Here is a 22,874-nt window from a genome sequence, read left to right as displayed (position 1 = left end):
AGGAGCAACAACGACGAAGTGGTAGGCCACACAGAATGTGACCGACGAGTGCTGAAGCACGCAGCGCGTAAAAATCGTCTGTCCTCGGTTGCAACACTCCCTACCGAGTTCCAAACTAACTCTGGATGCAACGTCGGCACAATAACTGTTCGTAGAGAGCTTCATGAAATGGGTTTCCATGGCCGAGCAGCCGCACACAAGTCTACGATCACCACGCGCAATGACAAGCGTCGGCTGGAGTGGTGTAAAGCTCACCGCCTTTGGACTCTGGAGCAGTGGAAACGCATTCTCTGGAGTGATGAATCACGCTTCACCAAGTTTGGTGGAGGAGGAATAATGGTCTATGGCTGTTTTTCATGGGTTGGGCTAGGCCCCTTAGTTCCAGTGAAGGGAAATCTTAACGCTACAGCATACAATGACATTCTAGACAATTCTATGCTTCCAACTTCGTGGCAATAGTTTGGGAACAATGCCCCAGTGCACAAAGCGAGGTCCATACAGAATGGTTTTAATGAGATCGACGTGGAAGAACTTGACAGGCCTGCACAGAGCCCTGACTTCAACCCCATGGAACACCTTTGGGATGAATTGGAATGCCGACTGCGAGCCAGGCCTAATCGCCCAACATCAGTGCCCGACCTCACTAATGTACTTGTGGCTGAATGGAAGCAAGTCCCCACAGCAATGTTACAACACCTAGTGGAAAGTCTTCCCAGAAGAGTGTAGGCTGTTATAGCAGCAAAAGGGGGACCAACTCCATATTAATGCCCGTGATTTTGGAATGAGATGTTCAATGAGCAAGTGCCCACATACTTTTGGTCATGTAGTATACACTACTGTTCAAAAGTTTGGGGTCACTTAGAAATGTCCTTGTTTTTTATTTATTTGACCTTTATTTAACTAGGCAAGTCAGTTAAGAAAAAACTCTAATTTTCAATGATGGCCTAGGAACAGTGGGTTAACTGCCCTGTTCAGGGGCAGAATGACAGATTTTTACCTTGCCAGCTCGGGGATTCGATCTTGCAACCTTTCGATTCCTAGTCCAACGCTCTAACCACTAGGCTACCTGCCGCCCCATTTTTGAAAGAAAAGCAATTTTCTTGTCCATTAAAATAACTTCTAATTGATCAGAAATACAGTGGAGACCTTGTTAATGTTGTAAATTACTATTGTAGCTGGAAACAGCGGGTTTTTTATGGAATATCTACATAGGCCCATTATCAGCAACCATCACTCCAGTGTTCCAATGGTATGTTGTGATAGATAATCCAAGTTTATCATTTTAAAAGGCTAATTGATCATTAGAAAACCATTTGACAATTATGTTAGCACAGTTGAAAACTGTTGTCCTGATTAAAGAAACAATAAAACTGACCTTCTTTAGAAGGCCGCAAAACACCAGCCTCAACGTCAACAGTGAAGAGGCAACTCCGGGATACTGGCCTTCTAGGCAGAGTTCCTCTGTCCAGTGTCTGTGTTCTTTTGCCCATCTTAGTCTTTTCTTTTTATTGGCCAGTCTGAGATATTGCTTTTTCTTTGCAACTCTGCCTAGAAGGCCAGCATCCCGGAGTCGCCTCTTCACTGTTGACGTTGAGACTGGTGTTTTGCGGGTACTATTTAATGAAGCTGCCAGTTGAGGTCTTGTGAGGCGTCTGTGTCAAACTAGGAACTCTAATGTACTTGTTCTATTGCTCAGTTGTGCACCGGGGCCTCCCACTCCTCTTTCTATTCTGGTTAGAGCCAGTTTCCGCTGTTCTGTGAAGGGAGTAGTACAAGGCTTTGTACGAGATCTTCAGTTTCTTGGCAATTTCTCGCATGCAATAGCCTTCATTTGTCAGAACAAGAATAGACTGACGAGTTTCAGAAGAAAGATCTTTGTTTCTAGCCATGTTGAGCCTGTAATCGAACCCATAGATGCTGATACTCCAGATACTCAACTAGTCTAAAGAAGGCCAGTTTTATTGCTTCTTTAATCAGGACAACAGTTTTCAGCTGTGCTAACATAATTGCAAAAGGGTTTTCTAATGATCAATTAGCCTTTTAAAATGATAAACTTGGATTAGCTAACACAACGTGCCATTGGAACACAGGAGTGATGGTTGCTGATAATGGGCCTCTGTACGCCTATGTAGATATTCCATAAAAAATCAGTAGTTTCCAGCTGCAATGGTCATTTACAACATGAATAATGTTTACACGGTATTTCTGATCAATTTGCTGTTATTTTAATGGACAAAAAAATATATTTTCTTTCAAAAACAAGGACATTTCTAAGTGACCTCAAACTTTTGAACGGTAGTGTATATGTTTTGATTTTCACATACACCAGATGGGTGGAGTGAAATGTGTTGTTTTACAGGGTCAGCCATACTGTAGTAGTACAACGCCCCTGGAGCAAATTAGGGTTAAAGGGACATTTACAAAAAAAATGTACTTCATATTCATCATCTCCAGCACCACCGAAATATCAATGTGAAAATGGCACATTTCTATGTTTTGTGGAAAAAAAGATTGAGGAAGATACTTTTTTCCAATGACATCATCGGTGTGCATCATGTGATTTTAACCAATTATGAGTAGGCATTGCCTACTAATTGTCTACTAATTGGTTGATGATGTCATTGGAAACGCTTATCTTCATTTTTATACTACAGAACACTTATCTTCATCTATCTTCTTTTACCATAAAACAGAAAAACGCAATTTTCACATATGTTGAGGTTGGGATGTTGCTGGATCTGATGAAGTTGACATTTTAAAAAAACATTTAAGTGCCTTGATCAAGGGCACATCGACAAATGTTTCATCTTGTCGGCTCGGGTATTCAAACCAGCAACCTTTCAGTTACTGGCCCGATGCTCTTACTGATAGGCTACCTGCCACCCTTTATACAGTAGATGCAATTGTAATATTGCACAGAATGGAGGATTTGTTCTGTTCCGTACAGTCAGTTTGTATCTGAAGCATTCTGTGAAGTTGATTCTCGGTCATTGGCAACTGCTTCTGATTCTCTGTCTGATTCTCTGTCTGTCTGTCTGTCTGTCTGTCTGTCTGTCTGTCTGTCTGTCTGTCTGTCTGTCTGTCTGTCTGTCTGTCTGTCTGTCTGTCTGTCTGTCTGTCTGTCTGTCTGTCTGTCTGTCTGTGTCTGTGTCTGTGTCTGTGTCTGTCTGTCTGTCTGTCTGTCTGTCTGTCCATTCTAGTCTTGGTGCCAGACAGGTCAGTCTGCAGAAATGCAGTGTGGAATAGAGGGGGGCTTATGGTAGGTAAAGCTTGAGCTTTTTCCTCCGTCTTGCACCTGTTTAGAAGTCACTTAGATCTATATTTTATATCAAGTAACTTGGCCAATGTATGCAGGCCTATCCCCTGACCACACAGAAACCCTATACAGATATTATGTCTCTAAACAGCAATAGAAATACCAATGTCCAAACTAAGCCTACAGAATGGGCCAGAGAAATGATAACTCATCCTCCCTCAGACTATGTTTTTTTAATCTGTTTTAGCCTTCACACAATATCAACAGAGGAGCATTTTCTCTATACCATGGAAAACCGCAGATCTTTCATATTGAAGTGGACTTTTTACAAGGCAAAGAGTAAAGTATAAATATATGCATAGATATATATAAATATAAATAAATAAATATACAGTTGAAGTCGGAAGTTTACATACACTTAGGTTGGCGTAGTTTTAGTTTTAGTTTTGGCAAGTCGGTTAAGACATCTACAGAAGTAATTGTGCATGACACAATTCCAACAATTGTTTACAGACAGATTATTTCACTTATAATTCACTGTATCACAATTCCAGTGGGTCAGAAGTTTACAAACACTAAGTTGACTGTGCCTTTAAACAGCTTTGAAAATTCCAGAAAATTGTCATGGCTTTCGAAGCTTCTGGTACGCTAATTGACATCATTTGAGTCAATTGGAGGTGTACCTGTGGATATATTTCAAGGCCTACCTTCAAACTCAGTGCCTCTTTGCTTGACATCATGGGAATATCAAAAGAAATCAGCCAAGACCTCAGAAAAACAGTCTGGTTCATCCTTGGGAGCAATTTCCAAATGCTTGAAAGTACCACGTTCATCTGTACAAACAATAGTATCCAAGTATAAACACCATGGGACCAAGCAGCCATCATACCGCTCAGGAAGGAGATGCCTTCTGTCTCCTAGAGACGAACGTACTTTGGTGCGAAAAGTGCAAATCAATCCCAGAACAACAGCAAAGGACCTTGTGAAGATGCTGGAGAAAACAGGTACAATAGTATCTATATCCACAGTAAAACGAGTCCTATATCAACGTAACCTGAAAGGCTGCTCAGCAAGGAAGAAGCCACTGCTCCAAAACTGCCATAAAAAAGCCAGACTACAGTTTGCAACTTCATATGGGGACAAAGATCGTACTTTTTTGGAGAAATGTCCTCTGGTCTGATGAAACAAAAATAGAACTGTTACGTTTGACCATCGTTACGTTTGGAGGAAAAGGGGGGAGGCTTGAAAGCCGAAGAACACCATCCCAACCGTGAAGCACGGAGGTGGCAGCATCATTTTGTGGGGGTGCTTTGCTGCAGGAGGGACTGGTGCACTTCACAAAATAGATGGCATCATAAGGTAGGAAAGTAATGTGGATATATTGAAGCAACATCTCAAGACATCAGTCTGGAAGTTAAAGCTTGGTCGCAAATAGGTCTTCCAAATGGACAATGACCCCAAGCATACTTCCAAAAGTGTGGAAAATGGCTTAAGGACAACAAAGTCAAGGTATTGGAGTGGCCATCACAAAGCCCTGACCTCATCCTATAGAAAATGTGTGGGAAGAACTGAAAAAGCGTGTGCGAGCAAGGAGGCCTACAAACCTGATTCAGTTACAACAGCTCTGTCAGGAGGAATGGGACAAAATTCACCCAACTTATTGTGGGAAGCTTGTGGAAGGCTACCCGAAACGTTTGACCCAAGTTCAACAATTTAAAGGCAATGCTACCAAATACTAATTGAGTGATAGTGAACTTCTAACCCACTGGGAATGTGATGAAAGAAATAAAAGCTGAAATAAATAATTTTCTCTACTATTATTCTGACATTTCACATTCTTATAATAAAGTGGTGATCCTAACTGACAGGGAATTTTTACTAGGATTAAATGTCAGGAATTGTGAAAAACTGAGTTTAAATGTATTTGGCTAAGTTGTGTGTAAACTTCCGACTTCAACAATATATATATATATATACATATATATATATAATTTATAGGCCCATATATATATATATATACAGTGGGGAGAACAAGTATTTGATACACTGCCGATTTTGCAGGTTTTCCTACTTACAAAGCATGTAGATGTCTGTAATTTTTATCATAGGTACACTTCAACTGTGAGAGACGGAATCTAAAACAAAAATCCAGAAAATCACATTGTATGATTTTTAAATAATTAATTTGCATTTTATTGCATGACATAAGTATTTGATCACCTACCAACCAGTAAGAATTCCGGCTCTCACAGACCTGTTAGTTTTTCTTTAAGAAGCCCTCCTGTTCTCCACTCATTACCTGTATTAACTGCACCTGTTTGAACTCGTTACCTGTATAAAAGACACCTGTCCACACACTCAATCAAACAGATTCCAACCTCTCCACAATGGCCAAGACCAGAGAGCTGTGTAAGGACATCAGGGATAAAATTGTAGACCTGCACAAGGCTGGGATGGGCTACAGGACAATAGGCAAGCAGCTTGGTGAGAAGGAAACAACTGTTGGCGCAATTATTAGAAAATGGAAGAAGTTCAAGATGACGGTCAATCACCCTCGGTCTGGGGCTCCATGCAAGATTTCACCTCGTGGGTCATCAATGATCATGAGGAAGGTGAGGGATCAGCCCAGAACTACACGGCAGGACCTGGTCAATGACCTGAAGAGAGCTGGGACCACAGTCTCAAAGAAAACCATTAGTAACACACTACGCCGTCATGGATTAAAATCCTGCAGCGCACGCAAGGTCCCCCTGCTTAAGCCAGTGCATGTCCAGGCCTGTCTGAAGTTTGCCAATGACCATCTGGATGATCCAGAGGAGGAATGGGAGAAGGTCATGTGGTCTGATGAGACAAAAATAGAGCTTTTTGGTCTAACTCCACTCGCCGTGTTTGGAGGAAGAAGAAGTATGAGTACAACCCCAAGAACACCATCCCAACCGTGAAGCATGGAGGTGGAAACATCATTCTTTGGGGATGCTTTTCTGCAAAGGGGACAGGACGACTGCACCGTATTGAGGGGAGGATGGATGGGGCCATGTATCGCGAGATCTTGGCCAACAACCTCCTTCCCTCAGTAAGAGCATTGAAGATGGGTCGTGGCTGGGTCTTCCAGCATGACAACGACACGAAGCACACAGCCATGGCAACTAAGGAGTGGCTCCGTAAGAAGCATCTCAAGGTCCTGGAGTGGCCTAGCCAGTCTCCAGACCTGAACCCAATAGAAAATCTTTGGAGGGAGCTGAAAGTCCGTATTGCCCAGCGACAGCCCCGAAACCTGAAGGATCTGGAGAAGATCTGTAGGGAGGAGTGGGCCAAAATCCCTGCTGCAGTGTGTGCAAACCTAGTCAAGAACTACAGGAAACGTATGATCTCTGTAATTGCAAACAAAGGTTTCTGTACCAAATATTAAGTTCTGCTTTTCTGATGTATCAAATACTTATGTCATGCAATAAAATGCAAATTAATTACTTAAAAATCATACAATGTGATTTTCTGGATTTTTGTTTTAGATTCCGTCTCTCATAGTTGAAGTGTACCTATGATAAAAATTACAGACCTCTACATGCTTTGTAAGTAGGAAAACCTGCAAAATCGGCAGTGTATCAAATACTTGTTCTCCCCACTGTATATATATATATATATATATGGGCCTATAAATTAATTAGATAACAGAATAAAGAAGCAGTGGCCGAGGCTTCTGATTGGTTACTTGGCGTAGAGCAGACCGTCTGCCTTTCTGAGAGGCCGGGGAGAGGGGAGGAAGCGTGCGTGTGTGTGTCTCACAGAGAGTCGTATTGTGATCGATACTGCTGAGGCACGGAGATTGATAAGTTCCCATAGTGACCGCATTAACAGACTCAGGAGGCTGTCCCCTGACCTATAGAACACACTTTGTTCGATTAGCCTCCCACCGCAACCACTTCCTCCCCTCCTGTCCCAACGCCTCCCACCCCAACCCCTCCCCCCCCTCCTATCCCATGCCCAATGGCAAAGGAAAAGATTTAAAGTGGCGCTAACCCTGCTCTAATAAGGTCCTTCCTGTGCACTCCTCACCTCATCACGCATCAGCACTGATACGGATCCACTGGAGAAATTAGAGATGCATCTCTGATGGAGGGATATCTGCCATTTTTAGCTATTGTTAGCCATTTTTTAAAATTTTGTTAGCCATGTTAGTAGACATTGTTTACGTACTAAATCTTTTGGGTTCTGATGGGGAACTAAGTTCATGAGACATTTGTAAGTTGTATTCCTCAAGAATCAATGGCTATATATTATGCATGTATAAGTCCAAAAGTGGGTGTAGCAACTAAGGATTCTAGCATTAGAGGGAAAACAGAACTTTTGTCAGAAAGGGGCACACCTCCCCACACCAATAGGCAAAAGCATAAAACGAAGGCCCAAAACTCAGGATTTGTGTGGTTTAATGAATTAAGAAATCATAATAGTGTATGAATCATACTGCCAACATTCAAGCCCACATTTTGCGTAAACAATTAGCAACTAAACTTACATAGTGTGTCTTTAATGAGCTACAGTCAAAGATTCCACATATCCTAAACAGACACTGAATTAATTGGATACATGACGGACAGCAGTTGTCCACACTAGTACTAGCTACATACAAACAGTTAAAAGAGCAAACTATGAGAATAGTTGGCCAACACAGAGAAGAGGTAAATACAAAGTCTCTTTGGTGTGTGTTGTTGGGAGTGTCTTGTTGTTTTCAAGGTCACTAAAGAAAGTAACAAACCCTTCCTCTCAGATTTCAGACAGGGATTTGCAGACCAAATCAGGTATCCCAACTTATGTATTCCTTTTCCCCCGATGAATAAGCATATGAAAGATATAAAAAATCAATAAGGCAAGAGAGAAACTGACCAGAGAGACGCTAGTCATGAATTTCAATAGACATATTTATATGGTGTACTTATTGTTGACTAGTTTGAGGTTCGCCATACTCCTTAAATTCTACCAGTGGGGTACACTGGAGTCAACTGGATAGCCCTAAAATAGATAAAAGGTAGCCCTTTATAATAACTCCATGTAACAAAGCATTTATAATGGATTAGTAAATAGTTTATTCATAGTTTATTAATCATTACTCCCACATTTGTAAATGTTAGTAACCTAGTTACTACTTTTAAAATATGAAATAATGATTCATAAGATCATTCATACAATGTTTAATATAGGTCTTTATAAACCATTTACTAATCATTAGTTAAGATTTTTTGCGCAGCCTCATCTAAAGTTTGGGCTATTTATATATACTTTATCAATGTTTTGAGTGACCAGTGTAATTTCTCACAAAAAGATGGGCATGCCATTGGTAGACATTCCTGCAGTACCTGATACTCCTTAAGGTCTCAAAATGGTTGAGTGAAATAATGTTACTCTATGCTGAGTAAAATAACGTCCTTAGTCCAAAAATGTTAACAAAAATGCTAAGCAATCACTTTTCTACCAAAACCAAAGTGTGGATTGCAGCAGTCACTCCTTAGAGCAGTGTAATCTCGGGTTAACCCAGAACTAAAATCTTGTGTAATTTGGTCAGCTGCATGATTCAATTCTGGTTCCATACGTATTAGATTTTGGGAGTTCCGTTTTTAAAAATCTCCACCCTCGCAAAAGGAAACTCTTAGCCATAGGCGCAAAGCATTGAAAGTTTAAGCACTGCCTTCGCCCAATCCTGGTAGTCCAAGAACCCAAGCACTTTCCCAGTGTTTCCCCAGATCAAGAATGCAGACGTTTGCGCATCTCTAGTCAGAACAGAACTTGCACAAACTTTTCCCCCTTGCACATTTTCCGGCTGGCGCCTGCATTGCCTTCTTTGTTGTTTTCCTTACTAATAATAACTTTAGACATGAGTGCATTCCTATCAAAGTAAGTGCCTTATTACGTTATCATTACAGTTTCTGTATATCATGTTGTCGTTTTTACTGCAGTACACCGTACGTATGTATGGAGCATAATGTATTTAGTGTTTTATTCACATGTTTTCAAGTACTGGTGACAAATAATGCATTACGATTCTTGTATAGATTGTAATGGACACATATGATGTGTGTAAAATACTTTTTGGAAGGTTGTACTGATCATGATGAGGATGTGTGGCACCATGTTTGTTGATCATGTCTGGTTGTCACGTAAATCGTACGCGTCAAAGGGCTAATGATTAGTAAATGGTTTATAAGGACCTATATTATGTAATGATTAATAAATAATAAATACACAATTTACTAATACAAAATAAATGCTTTATTTTGTGGAGTTATTATAGAACACTACCAAATAAAATAATCTAGACATCTTTGATTGCTGGGAAATCATGTCAGGATATGATAACATAGAATCAAATGTACAGCATTGAGTAGAGATGCATTTTAGGGAAGGCAAACTGTTTGTAGCCTGATCTCAGATCTGGTGGCATGCCACAGTGGTATGCCACGGCTATACAACGCAGACAGATCTGGGACCAGGCTAGGCAAACACAAGGCAAAATCACACAAAAATGTGGTTATGAGAAAGAAACACAGTTGGTACAGCTGCTTCATTTCTGGATTTGAAATAGTCAGCTAAGTGCGTAGATCATCTATGAGTACCGTTGTTGATATGTTCATAATACGTTTTAAAAAATGGCTTGAGTTTGCTGCATGGGATCTTGAGGGCTTAAAGCTAAGAAGCTATCAACTAATTATCAAAAACAGAGAGGCATAATCAATTATTCAAATGAACATTAGGCTCCTAATATACATGAAGTCAGGGGAGCAGGAGCTCCCAAAAGTAACCCTCCCTGAGACGCACACACTTCCACACACACACACACACTTCCACACACACATATATACACACACACTCCTTAACCCCCCCGCCCCACAAACACACTCCGAATCCTTCCCCGACACCCACGAACCAAACTCCCTCCAAACTGAAATACAGTGAGAAAATAATGACTTCCAAATGTGAAATGAGTTTGTGCTCTGTAAGACTAAGGCGCTGGGTAGTATTGATCTGTTCCACAGTGTTCAATCTAGCAGGCAATACTCTGCATTAAGCCTGGGCAGCCGATCCCTGAGTGATCTGTGGTGGGCCCATTTGATTTTCATTCCATGCCTTGTTTGACTTGATTCTGCGATTTATGGCTATAGGCTACTTTATGGTAAGGAGGGCTGTCGATATTGTGTGTGTGTGTGTGTGGGGGGGGGGGGGGGGGGTGTGTGTGTGTGTGTGTATGTATATGAGTGTTTGTGTGTGTGTGTATGTATATGAGTGTGTGTGTGTGTGTGTATGTACAGCGCCTTGCAAAAGTATTCATCCCCATTGGCGGTTTCATATTTTGTTGCATTACAACCTGTAATTTAAATGGATTTTTATTTGGATTTCATTTAATGGGCATACACAAAATAGTCAAAATTGGTGAAGTTAAATTTTAAAAAAAATACTTATAAAAATATGTTTTTTTTTTAAATATGGAAAAGTGGTGCGTGCATATGTATTCACCCCTTTGCTATGAAGCCCCTAAATAAGATCTGGTGCAACCAATTACCTTCAAAAGTCACATAATTAGTTAAATAAAGTCCACCTGTGTGCAATCTAAGTGTCACATGATCTGTCACATCATCTCAGTATATATGTTCTGAAAGGCCCCAGAGTCTGCAACACCACTAAGCAAGGGGCACCACCAAGCAAGCGGCACCATGAAGACCAAGGAGCTCTCCAAACAGGTCAGGGACAAAGTTGTGGAGAAGTACAGATCAGGGTTGGGTTATAAAAAAAGATCAGAAACTTTGAACATCCCACGGAGCACCATTAAATCCATTATAAAAAAATTGAAAGAATATGGCACCACAACACACTTGCCAAGAGAGGGCCGCCCACCAAAACTCACGGAACAGGCAAGGAGGGCATTAATCAGAGAGGCAACAAAGAGACCAAAGATAACCTTGAAGGAGCTTCAAAGCTCTACAGTGGAGATTGGAGTATCTGTCCATAGGACCACTTTAAGCCGTACACTCAACAGAGCTGGGCTTTACGGAAGAGTAGCCATAAAAAAGCCATTGCTTAAAGAAAAAAATAACCAAACACATTTGGTGTTCGCAAATAAGGCATGTGGGAGACTCCCCAAACATATGGAAGAAGGTACTCTGGTCAGATGAGACTAAAATTGAGCTTTTTGGCCATCATGGAAAACGCTATGTCTGGCACAAACCCCACACCTCCAATTACCCCGAGAACACCATCCCCGCAGTGAAGCATGGTGGTGGCAGCATCATGCTGTGGGGATGTTTTTCATCAGCAGGGACTGGGAAACTGGTCAGAATTGAAGGATGGCGCTAAATACAGGGAAATTCTTGAGGGAAACCTGTTTCAGTCTTCCAGAGATTTGAGACTGGGACGGGGGTTCACCTTCCAGCAGGACAATGACACTAAGCATACTGCTAAAGTTACACTCGAGTGGTTTAAGGGGAAACATTGAAATGTCTTGGAATGGCCTAGTCAAAGCCCAGACCTCAATCCAATTGTGAATCTGTGGTATGACTTAAAGATTGCTGTACACCAGCGGAACCCATCCAACGTGAAGGAGCTGGAGCAGTTTTGCCTTGAAGAATGGGCAAAAATCCCAGTGGCTAGATGTACCAAGCTTATAGAGAAATACCCCAAGATACTTGCAGCTGTAATTGCTGCAAAAGGTGGCTCTACAAAGTATTGACTTTAGTTATGCACATTCAAGTTTTCTGTTTTTTTTGTCTTATTTCTTGTTTGTTTCACAATAAAACATATTTTGCATCTTCAAAGTGGTAGGCATGTTGTGTAAATCAAATGATGCAAACCCCTCAAAAATACATTTTAATTCCAGGTTGTAAGGCAACAAAATAGGAAAAATGCCAAGGGGGTGAATACTTTCGCAAGCCACTGTATGTATATGAGTGTGTGTGTGTGTGTGTGTGTGTGTGTGTGTGTGTGTGTGTGTGTGTGTGTGTGTGTGTGTGTGTGTGTGTGTGTGTGTGTGTGTGTGTGTGTGTGTGTGTGTGTGTGTGTGTGTATGTATGTATATGAGTGTGTGTGTGTGTGTATGTATGTACAGTATATGAGTGTTTGTATGGGAAATGACACACATACACATGCAGGTACATGGATATAGACTAGCCTTTATAATGCAGTCCAGAGGAGATACACTTGCTCAGTCTCGCTGAGTAGACAAGAGTGTTTTAAAATACACAGACAGATGCTTCTCTCAGTTTGAAGAGGAGACATACATTCCCATTAGCACTAACAGACTGTCTGGCTCTGGCACTTCACAGCTGGGGCCACTCAGAAACCCACTTTGATTGGGGCTTTGATATGAAATTAACATCTGAATTAAACAAATTGATCTATGGATGTGTGATCTAAACACAAACAATTAGTGAGATGTAATTGAATGACTAGGCTGTGAAAGGTTGTCTCTCTTGTGGACAGTGAAAAGCCTTCTTTATCAACAGACCATTGTGACGAATGTATCAGGGAGAGTGTGTGTGTTTGTGTGTAACACGCTTACATAACTCTTTTGAGAGACTGAAGCCCGCTACAGTTCTGTCTGTCTGTGTGTGTCTGCGTGTGTCTGTGTGGTGTGTGTGTGTGTGTGTGTGTGTGTGTGTGTGTGTGTGTGTGTGTGTGTGTGTGTGTGTGTGTGTGTGTGTGTGTGTGTGTGTGTGTGTGTGTGTGTGTACCTGCATTCGCGTGTGTGTACCTCTGAAACAATCTGTCTATCTATTCACCTCTCTCAATTGAATGCCCCTGTCGACACCCCTAGCAGGGTAGGTTCTGGGGCAGTTAAAACGTGCTGGGCCTTGAGTCCATTCGGAATATTTGTTTTTATTTTTCATTGTTTCAGTGATCGTAAAAAGTTCCCTTTTATCCCCCTTTAAGTGTGCAATCTTTAAAGAACGCAGTCATAATATCTATTATTAGACTATACATTTATTTAATATGTATGGATCATTTAGTTCTGCACCATGCCAGGTGCTGAGTTAAGGAGAGAGAGAGAGCGCGAGAGAGAGAGAGCGAGAGAGCGAGCGAGAGAGAAAGAGAGAGAGAGAGAGAGAGAAAGTAAAAAAGACAGAGAAATAAAGAAAATGAAAGAAAGTAAAAGAAAGAAACACTATGACGAACAGGTGTTTTTCTCCTACTATTGCGGTCCGTGATGCTAAAGACATTTTATAGGTGCATGGTGGGCCTCGTGAATTTCTCGCCCGTCGTAACTAACGCTCACGTCTAGCGTTACCCCCTCCAGAACCCACATGTCATTCATCAGAGTACAAATCTAATCACCCCTATGTTGGTTAAACATAAGCCCCCCCCCCCCCCCTCCTTTGTAAGCCTGCACTCTCTCAGTATCCTTTCATCACATTGCTTATCTATTGTCTTTGGTCTCTCTCTCCCTCTCTCTCTCTTTCTCTATTTCTCTCTCTCAGCGAGACGCCTCTGTCCACCGTGTCCGGAATAGCCGCCCGTAAATAAGCAGCAAAAATAGACGTCGAGAACAACTGCTGACAGGTTGCGTGACGAGGGTGGCAGACCTCAGCCGGCCAGCCATCCTCCAGCCAGCACCCCAAATTACAAGCAGATAATTAAGGCCGGGGCTGACAATGGAGAGCGAGACCCGCAATCTTCCTTTTATAAAGCCTGAATCGTGGTTGTAGGAGAGAGACAAGGCCATGTTGTAGTCACCCATGTCGGACATAGTAAGACACATGAGATGTATCTTTAGATGGAAAACAAGTGGATGGAAAGCATGTGAGGGATAGATACATCAGTAACACTTCCTAATAACGCTCATGATCAAGCACTAATGAATGATTTACGAATAGTGTGAATACAATTAAAAAGGTGCGTATAATTATTCATAAGCATTTCATAAACACGTATTTAAGCAATTACAAGTGCTTTTTCATGAACATTATTATAAGGTTTATAAATCACTTGAAGTGACCACGTGGCTTTGTGTAGTGAGTTTAGTTTGGAGATGGCAGGGGCCGGTCAACATGAGTCCAGAGAGGCCACACCTTAGCCCCTTTGACCTAAAGGAAACTCTAGAGTGTACAGGGAGTAAATACTAGCGCTTGGTGTGTATATGTATTGCCTGTGACAACACATTACCAGTTGACCTGCAGATAACAATGCTTTACTGGAAGCCACTTGTTTTCTCTCAGCTCTTGTGAACTCTGAGCAATATGTTGTTGTTAAGTCTTTTGATGGGAGACACTCTGGAAAGTGGACTCCCTCCGTATGTGCTATTGTTTTTAATGTCGGCTCATAACAATAGTGACGGCAGAGTGAGTGTGGAGAAGTAAAATGTTAAGAGTTTTTTCGATGGAGACACCGCCCGAGTTAGCGTTAGCATCAGAGCCGTTGAGTTAATTTGTTAGCAGGCTAGCCGGCTAAATCAACTCCCAATATCCATTTTGTTTTCCCATTTCGCCACCAGTCGCTCGCCCGCTGATTTTGCACGCCTAGTCGTGGGCGGCGTCGCAAAACTGCACAGGAGTAGTGTGGGCCCCCGCGCTAACGGCATTGCCGAGCGTCCACAGACTCCACACCTTAATCAGCACCATGACCTGCCAATAAAAAGGCTCTTACCCTGATCGTCCATAAATAAGACTTAACATGGACCTGCTCTCACAAATGCGAATTCCAATGATAAACAGTGTTCAACTTCGGAAAAATTTTGTTTCCTTTGCCATCATAACAGAAGCAGTTAAAGAGTACGAGGAGGAAGGGGAGGAGTAAAAAGGGAACGGCGAGACATCAGAAGATTTGGTGCGGATGAGTATCAGCGAATTCTGCAATGTTTCACTTCTGAAATTGTGTGTGGGGGTGTGATTATTTTTTCCCCTTCTTCCTTTGCATATTCCTTTGCCAGTCAAAGAGGAAGAGAACGAAAGGAAGGAGGAGGGGGGAAAACGGCAAGCGCGGAAGAGAAGAGTCTGAGGCGGATGAGTCTATCAGTTTCTTCTCCAGGAACTTGTAGTTCATGCCAGCCTTTTATCCACCATCAAAGCAACAAGTGGATGAGCAGACTCAGCGAATCCTCGAAGCTCTCCCCGATGTCTCGTTCTCCGCCCGTCTGTGGGGATAGCCAGCCCTAAATCTTTCCTTTTAACAAGTGCCTCCGCTTCCTTCCGGTCCCGGGGAGAGTCTCAGGGGACTACCGGGGCTCTAGGATGCAACGTTCTGGAATTGTCCAGACTTGTCTTCTAGGCCGGGGCTATTGCTGTCCAGGGACCGAGGGAGGACCGACAATGGGAAGTAATGGTCGAACAGGACAGACAGGGGGAAAGAACGGTCCAGAGTGGTTGTCAATGGTCAAATGGGGCTGAAGCGACTCTAAAGCGACTAGGCATGAAAAAACAGAGACATGGTTCAGCAGTAAATAAACGGAGTGAGTGATCTGTCAAATGTCGATGTAATTTTGTGTATATCCTGGATTCTTGTAGTAGCTCAAGACTTAAAATGGTTCCATTTTGAGAACCTTGCTTGCCAGATGTCTATATGCTCTCTGTCTAAAATCCATCATATTATCTGACACTATATTAAAAAAAAGGAACATTTCGGGCATATATCGGAATTATCGGAAAGCTACAATACGCAGCTTTTTCAGTATTTATGGAAGAGGAGAGTATTTTTTTGCCCGTTGTTCAGTCATTTATGAATGAAAAGAGGCTTTTATGACCTCCCTCGCGCTCCATCCTGCCCTGATCAACCAGATTTTGTTACCACTAAAATAGCAGCTTAAAAAAACTGGCTGCCAGCAGACTTCAGCCTGGGACAGAGACAAGAGAGAGAGGGGGGGTGGGGAGGGTGGGACAGAGACAAGAGAGAGGGGAGGGTGGACAGAGAGAGAGGGCGGGGGCAGAGTGAGCGAGCAAGAGTGAAGTTTAGTGAGAGAGAGTGGGAAGCAAGAGAGAGAGAGAGAGAGAGAGAGAGAGAGAGAGAGAGAGAGAGAGAGAGAGAGAGCGAGGGAGAAAATAAAATATGTACATGAGCAGGCCCTTACAAAAACTCACACGCCATCTCCAATTGTGGCTGCCTGGCGGGGCACGGCGGGGGGATATCATCTATCAGTGGACAAATGCAGGGACTGAGAATGCTGCTCCTCAAATGAAATAATATATCTTTGAAAACCTATGCCTGCACCAGGCCCAGGGCCCATATATCAAGCCTGAGCGTCTGGTGGATCCGGTCCAGGCCCATTAACCTTCCACCTGTTTCCCCCCCTGTCCTTCACCATGCACCCTTGCCCTTGGTGTGCCTCTCCCCGGCCCTTGTTCATCTTCCCCCTCCTCCCTTCTTCTCCATCACTCTCTCTCTCTTACTGGGGCACTAATGTAAAGAGAGAGAGAGAGAGAGAGAGAGAGAGAGAGAGAGAGAGAGAGAGAGAGAGAGAGAGAGAGAGAGAGAGAGAGAGAGAGAGAGAGAGAGAGAGAGAGAGAGAGAGAGAGAGAGAGAGAGAGAGAGAGAGAGAGAGAGAGAGAGAGAGAGAGAGAGAGAGAGAGAGAGAGAGAGAGAGAGAGAGAGAGAGAGAGAGAGAGAGAGAGAGAGAGAGAGAGAGAGAGAGAGAGAGAGAGAGAGAGAGGGGGAGTAAGAGGGGGAGTGAGAGAGAGAGAGAGAGAGAGAGAGAGAGAGAGAGAGAGAGAGAGAGAGAGAGAGAGAGAGAGAGAGAGAGAGAGAGAGAGAGAGAGAGAGAGAGAGAGAGAGAGAGAGAGAGAGAAAGAAAAAGAGAGACAGGGGGCTAGCCTGTGGAATAATTCAAATGCAATGGACCAGGGACACAGTTACAAATCTCTGCCAGCTGGGACGCCAGTGGCGCGCACGCAGTTTGTCAGAGCTGACCTCAGTGACAAGAGCGCGACGAGAGGGAGAGTGGGGGGTGGGCAGTATGGCTTGGGGATGGCAGTGGGGTGGCGGGGGTGTAGGTGAGGGGGTGTAGATATAAATCCGACCCCCCCTTCACCTCCATCCCGCCTTTCACCCCTCGAGTTCACAGATCACGCCTAAAACGCCTTATTAATTTCCCCCGGTTATGGGGCGTAAAAAAACACAATCAGGGTGTGTGTCCCGCCAGCACCTTAAAATTGGATCGCTCCGAGAGTGGGAGGGGAGAGAGGAGGGGATCGAATAAGGAGAGGTTGTAGGAAAAAGGCTACAATTTCACAAAAGTAAATTCATGTAATATGTATGGCCGGTGAAATTATGCGGCTGTGTGGGAAAGCATCAGATCAGTACATTATACACTCAGATAAATCTATAAATTGAGAATATTCAGGTACGTTATAAAACCCCTGGGATTCTGACTGTCGTCCTGAGAGATTGACTGACGTACACGCCATAAAAAATGCATGTACACAAACACACTGCACACACACACACACACACACACACACACATCTATGCCCTGTAGACTATAGAGGGACGTATGAACGGCAGTACACGGAGTAAGCACTGTAAATAATTCCATTGCTGATCTATATTTTTCAATTGGTTAAATAAAGGTGAAATAAAAAATTAAAAAATTTAATTGGAGAAATGTTTTTTTGCGATTCTAGCTTTCTTCTTTCATAGGCCTCACATAGCTTAGAGTCAATGTCGCTGTTCCTTACATTTTTTGTGAATACATCTTTACCCACTGGTTGATTGAATCAATGTTGCTTCCAAGTTATAAACAATTCAAATCTATGCGATAACATTGAATCAACATGGGAAACTGATTGGATTTGCAAAAAGTAATCAACATAAGGGGGATTTTCACTCAACTTTTAATCTAAATCCAATGACATGGTGACATGTTTTGTTGATTTCATGTTGAATTCACGTTAGTTGACAAATCAACCCAATGTAAATCAGTGCCCAGTTGACTAAATTAATTGGACAGATCATTTAGGTATATCTCCAGTACCCAAAACAAAACCATTTAACAATTTAATTCAACCACATAAAATAATATGTATACATAATACTGTGTTAAAACTGCAATATGTGTTTGATTGAATGAAGCATTTAAGTCAAAGACAAGCTGTGAAGTCAAGAGGCAGACTGAGGCTTCTCTGCTCTCCTACCCTATACTTTCCTCTCCACTCCACCCCTCTCCTCTCCTTCGCTCTCCCCTCCCTCCCCCCCCCCCCCCCCCCCCCCCCTCTCCTCTCCTGTCCTCTCCTGTCATCTCCAGCTGCTAATCCAATAAGGACCAGGGCAGCACAGCTGGGTATGGGCCCAGAAACAAGGCCCTAATACAGTCCCCCCTCACTTAATGGCAGGTCTGGTATTGTCATCGTCATTACCTCGGAGGAGAGGAACCCCGAAGCCCAAGCTGTCCCAGAACAACCGTGAAAGGAGTAAAATAAATATTGCCGCCACATGTCAAAGCGTCATGGGCTTTGCCCGGTTGAGTTTTATCAGGTTGACGGACTAAATCTACTTGTTATGTTACAGTGCGCGTGTGTGTTTGTGTGTACGTGCATGTGCGTGTGTCGGGTCCATTTTAACTGCAGTATAAACAAGTAAGTTGTCTTGTCACAACACAATTATTCTGTGGTGGAATAATAATGGGGCTCTAAGTATCAGAGGATGAAAACTAAACTAGAAGCAGGGAGGAATAATAGAAACATAATAGAAACATATGAATCAATAACCACAATTGGAGACTTCATTTGGTCCCATTGTGTTGGTGGAAGCTAGAGGAAGAGCGCGGCTCACGCATCCTATCCCTGGAACAATGGAGGAGAGGCCCAGAAGCCGAGGTGGTTCTCTCCATGGACCCCGGTATGAATCATTCCTCAGCTCATGGGCAGAGCGGCTAATGACACACACACACACACTCATGCACACACAGACAACCTGACACACACACATGCATGCACATACAGACAAACTGACATACACACAGAAACACATTTACAAAGCCACACATAGAGTAAACACACACACACACACACACACGCAGCATGAGTAAGTCTGATCGTTCCTATGAACCCAATGGCAGCCCGGCCCTGAGAAGAGACACACTAATAGTCTGGGTAATGATTGGTTGGAAAAAGCTCGTATTAAGGCGGAGGGACTGCGTTTGTGTGTGTGTGTATGTCAACCAAACTTAACCTTGGCTCAGATCTGGTCTAGAAGGGGCATCAATAACAATCCCAATAACAACCCCACTAGAAATTATGCCCTCAGAGAAAGAGGTTGATAAAACGTTGATGAAATGTAAACATGTCAATTAGTAATTAATTACCATTACATTCCACAGGTTGGTGTGATTGGGTGTTTATTAAATGCTGCCTGGCATAAAGGCTTGCCAGGCTATGGGAGGAGTGCCACAGACACATGCCAACCCTGCTGTGCCACCCCCTCAGTGACATCTAGCCACACTGAGCCACACATCTGTTTCCCTCTGTGCCCAGAGCGAGCCCAGCAATAATGGGGAGGGACGCTACTCCTAAACACACACACACACACTCACAAGCACACACACACATGCACACTTGCTATCGAAATGACACTCACATGCAAAAAGCCACCCTTCCCAAAACTCCATACTTTTCCCCCTCATATTACCATTTATTACAGTAATAACCAAACCAGGACGGACACCTGGCTTAAAAAAGTCCAAATGTGAAATGAGTTAAGGCTGAGGTAGGTAGGGTTGGAACCAAAAAAGATACATAAAAGTACAGTTAAAGATCTAATCCAAAGGTGTGAGAATTGTGAAACGATTCTTGGCCAAGTGTCTTTCTTCTCCGGCTGCTCAGCTGCAGAGCAACACAATGGGGCTCCTCTCTTCAGTGATATCTAATGGGTAAATATTTATGACTCCTGTAACCAGGTCCAACTTATGGAAACTAAATCTTTAAACACTTTTGGCAGAAGCTTCTCACCACTCGGCTCCATTACCATATAAATTATTTTGTTCTTACCAAGCTAATAATAGGGGCCTGTAGATGGAGGGGTATTTATAGTGCCCTCGGAGCCGGGGTCTCAGACCAGCTTTTATTCCATGAGTATTTCCTGTGTTTATCGCCCGCTCTCTGTCCTCATTTTGAAATTATTTATATATTAGATGTAGCGGTCTACAGAGGTCACCAGTAGTAAGTAGTATTTGAATGTCTCACTGAGATATGGGGAAGTGCAGAAATGCACACGGACACACGCATACACACATTTTATGATTCTGATGATCACAGATTGAGTCAAATCACCTGGAAAATCTGTCTGAAAACACCATTTTAAATCATTGAATTAGCATGAAAACACAGTACATACAGTACAAGTCAATGTAGACATTTATCTTCCTACAGTAGCATGTGTGGTTCAGCGTGTTGAAAAGGCCAAAATGCAGGGGGGCCAACATCCCACAAAGCCTCTCTGTCTACTGTATCAGTAGCTGCCTTTGCTTAGCAGAGCTCCAATTTGCCAGCACTTGTGGAAACAGTGCAGGACTTACACAGGGCTTTTCTCTCATCACCAACACTAAGTTTTCTGCTCAACAATAGCCATACAACTATCTACTAATTAGAAACAAGAGGGGGTGGGGTCTAGTGTACAGGGAAAGCTGTTGGTGCCTGCCTGCTAGCACACCATTTTCCAGCCCTGCTAGGCAAGCGCCTTTAGTCTAAACTCGAGTAGCTAGATGAGATAGCGTAAAAAAAAAACACACCCCCTAATTATTCAGTAACTTCAGCGAATCAGTGAATTAACCCCCCCCCCCCGCCCCTCCGTGACCCCCTCCGCCTGCTACCGCGTGTCCCCGTACCACTACAGAAGGGGCGGCGGATACAGGAATATTGGTGCAGGAATTAGCCCCCAAATTTAGCGCGGGTCGTTCTCCACCGTTTTAAAACACCTGAGGCTCTGTTCCAATTAAGTCCATGAGTAATATGGCCAGTCATTACCTTGGACATAATGATATTTCATTCTGAAGTGAACGAGGGGCGACATCTACAAGTGGATATAGGTAATTGAATTCGAATGGAGAGCTTGGAGTGGTATGCTGCTCCACACACTGCACAATGATCATTCGGCGGCTTAAATGGGCTAAAAAAAACATGTACAACCACACCCAACTCTCCAGTCCATGTACTCAGTGAAGTACTGTACAATAAAACATTTTTATTTGATGCTAATTCAGATATAGAAAATGTCAATAGGGATTGGCCGCGTGATAAATGTCAACATGTGTTTTCGAGAGCTCTTGCCCCTAATACAGAATTGGATTGTGTTGAATATCACATTTCTACTTCCCTCCCCTAAAAATGCAGAGGACTGTAATGGGGGCCCTAGTACATGAATATGCAGTCATGCCTTTGGCTACGGAGTAAACAGACAAAAGAGTGAGATAAGAGAGGGGGCAGAGAAAGAGAATGAAAGAAAAACAGGTGATCCACACAGACTCATCAGAGCCTTTTCATGTTGCTCTCCGCATATTAACCTTCTCCACTGAACAAATAAACCTCGGAGCAAACGAAACCACGCTGGAAACATTTCCCGTTCCTCTCAGGGACTAAAAATGTTTGTAATGATCAGGTTTTTACAGGAAGACTCGTCGTTGGCCATCTAGGGTTGTTTTGGTAAGCAGCTGTTAGCGATTGGTTGACAAAACACCACAAAGTATGTCAAACTAACTTTACTTTGGCTCCAAACTGGCCAGGAAAACTGTCTGCTGCAGTATCCTCACTGAAAGCAGAGCTTTCGGAAACAGAGTTCGATAACACATCAATGAAATTTAAATACTTCAATTAGGCATGCATTACTACTAAATGGGTTGATCGGGTGAGAACATCAGCATCATAATTCATGAATTAATTAAATGCATTATCATTAATAGTAATAGGGTCGGACTGTATTTTCCAAGTATTTTCCATTTACCTCTGCCGCTGTGATGATGCATGCATTGTGGGCCTGTGATGATATTTTATTTGTATTTCAATATTCTCATACAGTCCCTGCCTACTTGGTTCTCAAAAATGATACAGGGAAAAAGGGCACATCAAATCCAAAATTCGAATCAAAACCAAGAGCAGGGGATCCCGCTGCTTTGAGTGAAAAGAGCCCGAAGGCGGCCAGTCAAAGTTCTCCTAACCCATACCCGAAATGTGTCACAGTGTGTAAACAGGGCTGGCTACTGAATTCTGATCAGGATGAGAGATAGGCGGCTAAAAGCTACACCGCAGCCTTCCCTCTCAGCTTCGTACACATTGCATTAGTGTCGGGCAGACACATAAAAGGGAAAGATTAAAGGCGGGCGAAGATAAAATATGAGGGTGGGTTTGACGAGGAGGGAGATCACAGGGGTGTGTGTGTGTGTGGTAAACTGTCAATTTTGGATAACAACATTGGGTCAAACATTGAACGTTTGGACAAAATGCGGGATGCATTATGCAAGGCCACACAAATAGGGTAGGTATAACGATCCTATTGCCTATTGATCAGACAATATATCAAGATATAATACATGTATATGACCGAGTTTGATATGTGTAATATGCATGACTTGTTGCATATTGTAGTTAGCTAACCAACATATTTAATTTAATTCACATCATCAGTAGTTTAGCAACCACTAAAAATGATGTATGTGAAACATTGT

General features: G+C 42.9%; 1 protein-coding gene across 1 annotated transcript in view; it reads right to left on the bottom strand.

The window, feature by feature from the left end:
• The window catches only part of LOC139540679 (nuclear receptor subfamily 5 group A member 2-like), a 110,925-nt gene that overhangs the window by 65,118 nt on the left and 22,933 nt on the right, over positions 1 to 22,874 (bottom strand). The window lies entirely within an intron of this gene.

This window comes from Salvelinus alpinus, chromosome 16 (genome assembly GCF_045679555.1).
Source record: "Salvelinus alpinus chromosome 16, SLU_Salpinus.1, whole genome shotgun sequence".
Classification (NCBI taxonomy): Eukaryota; Metazoa; Chordata; class Actinopteri; order Salmoniformes; family Salmonidae; genus Salvelinus; species Salvelinus alpinus.
This window is presented reverse-complemented; position numbering and strand designations above follow the sequence as displayed.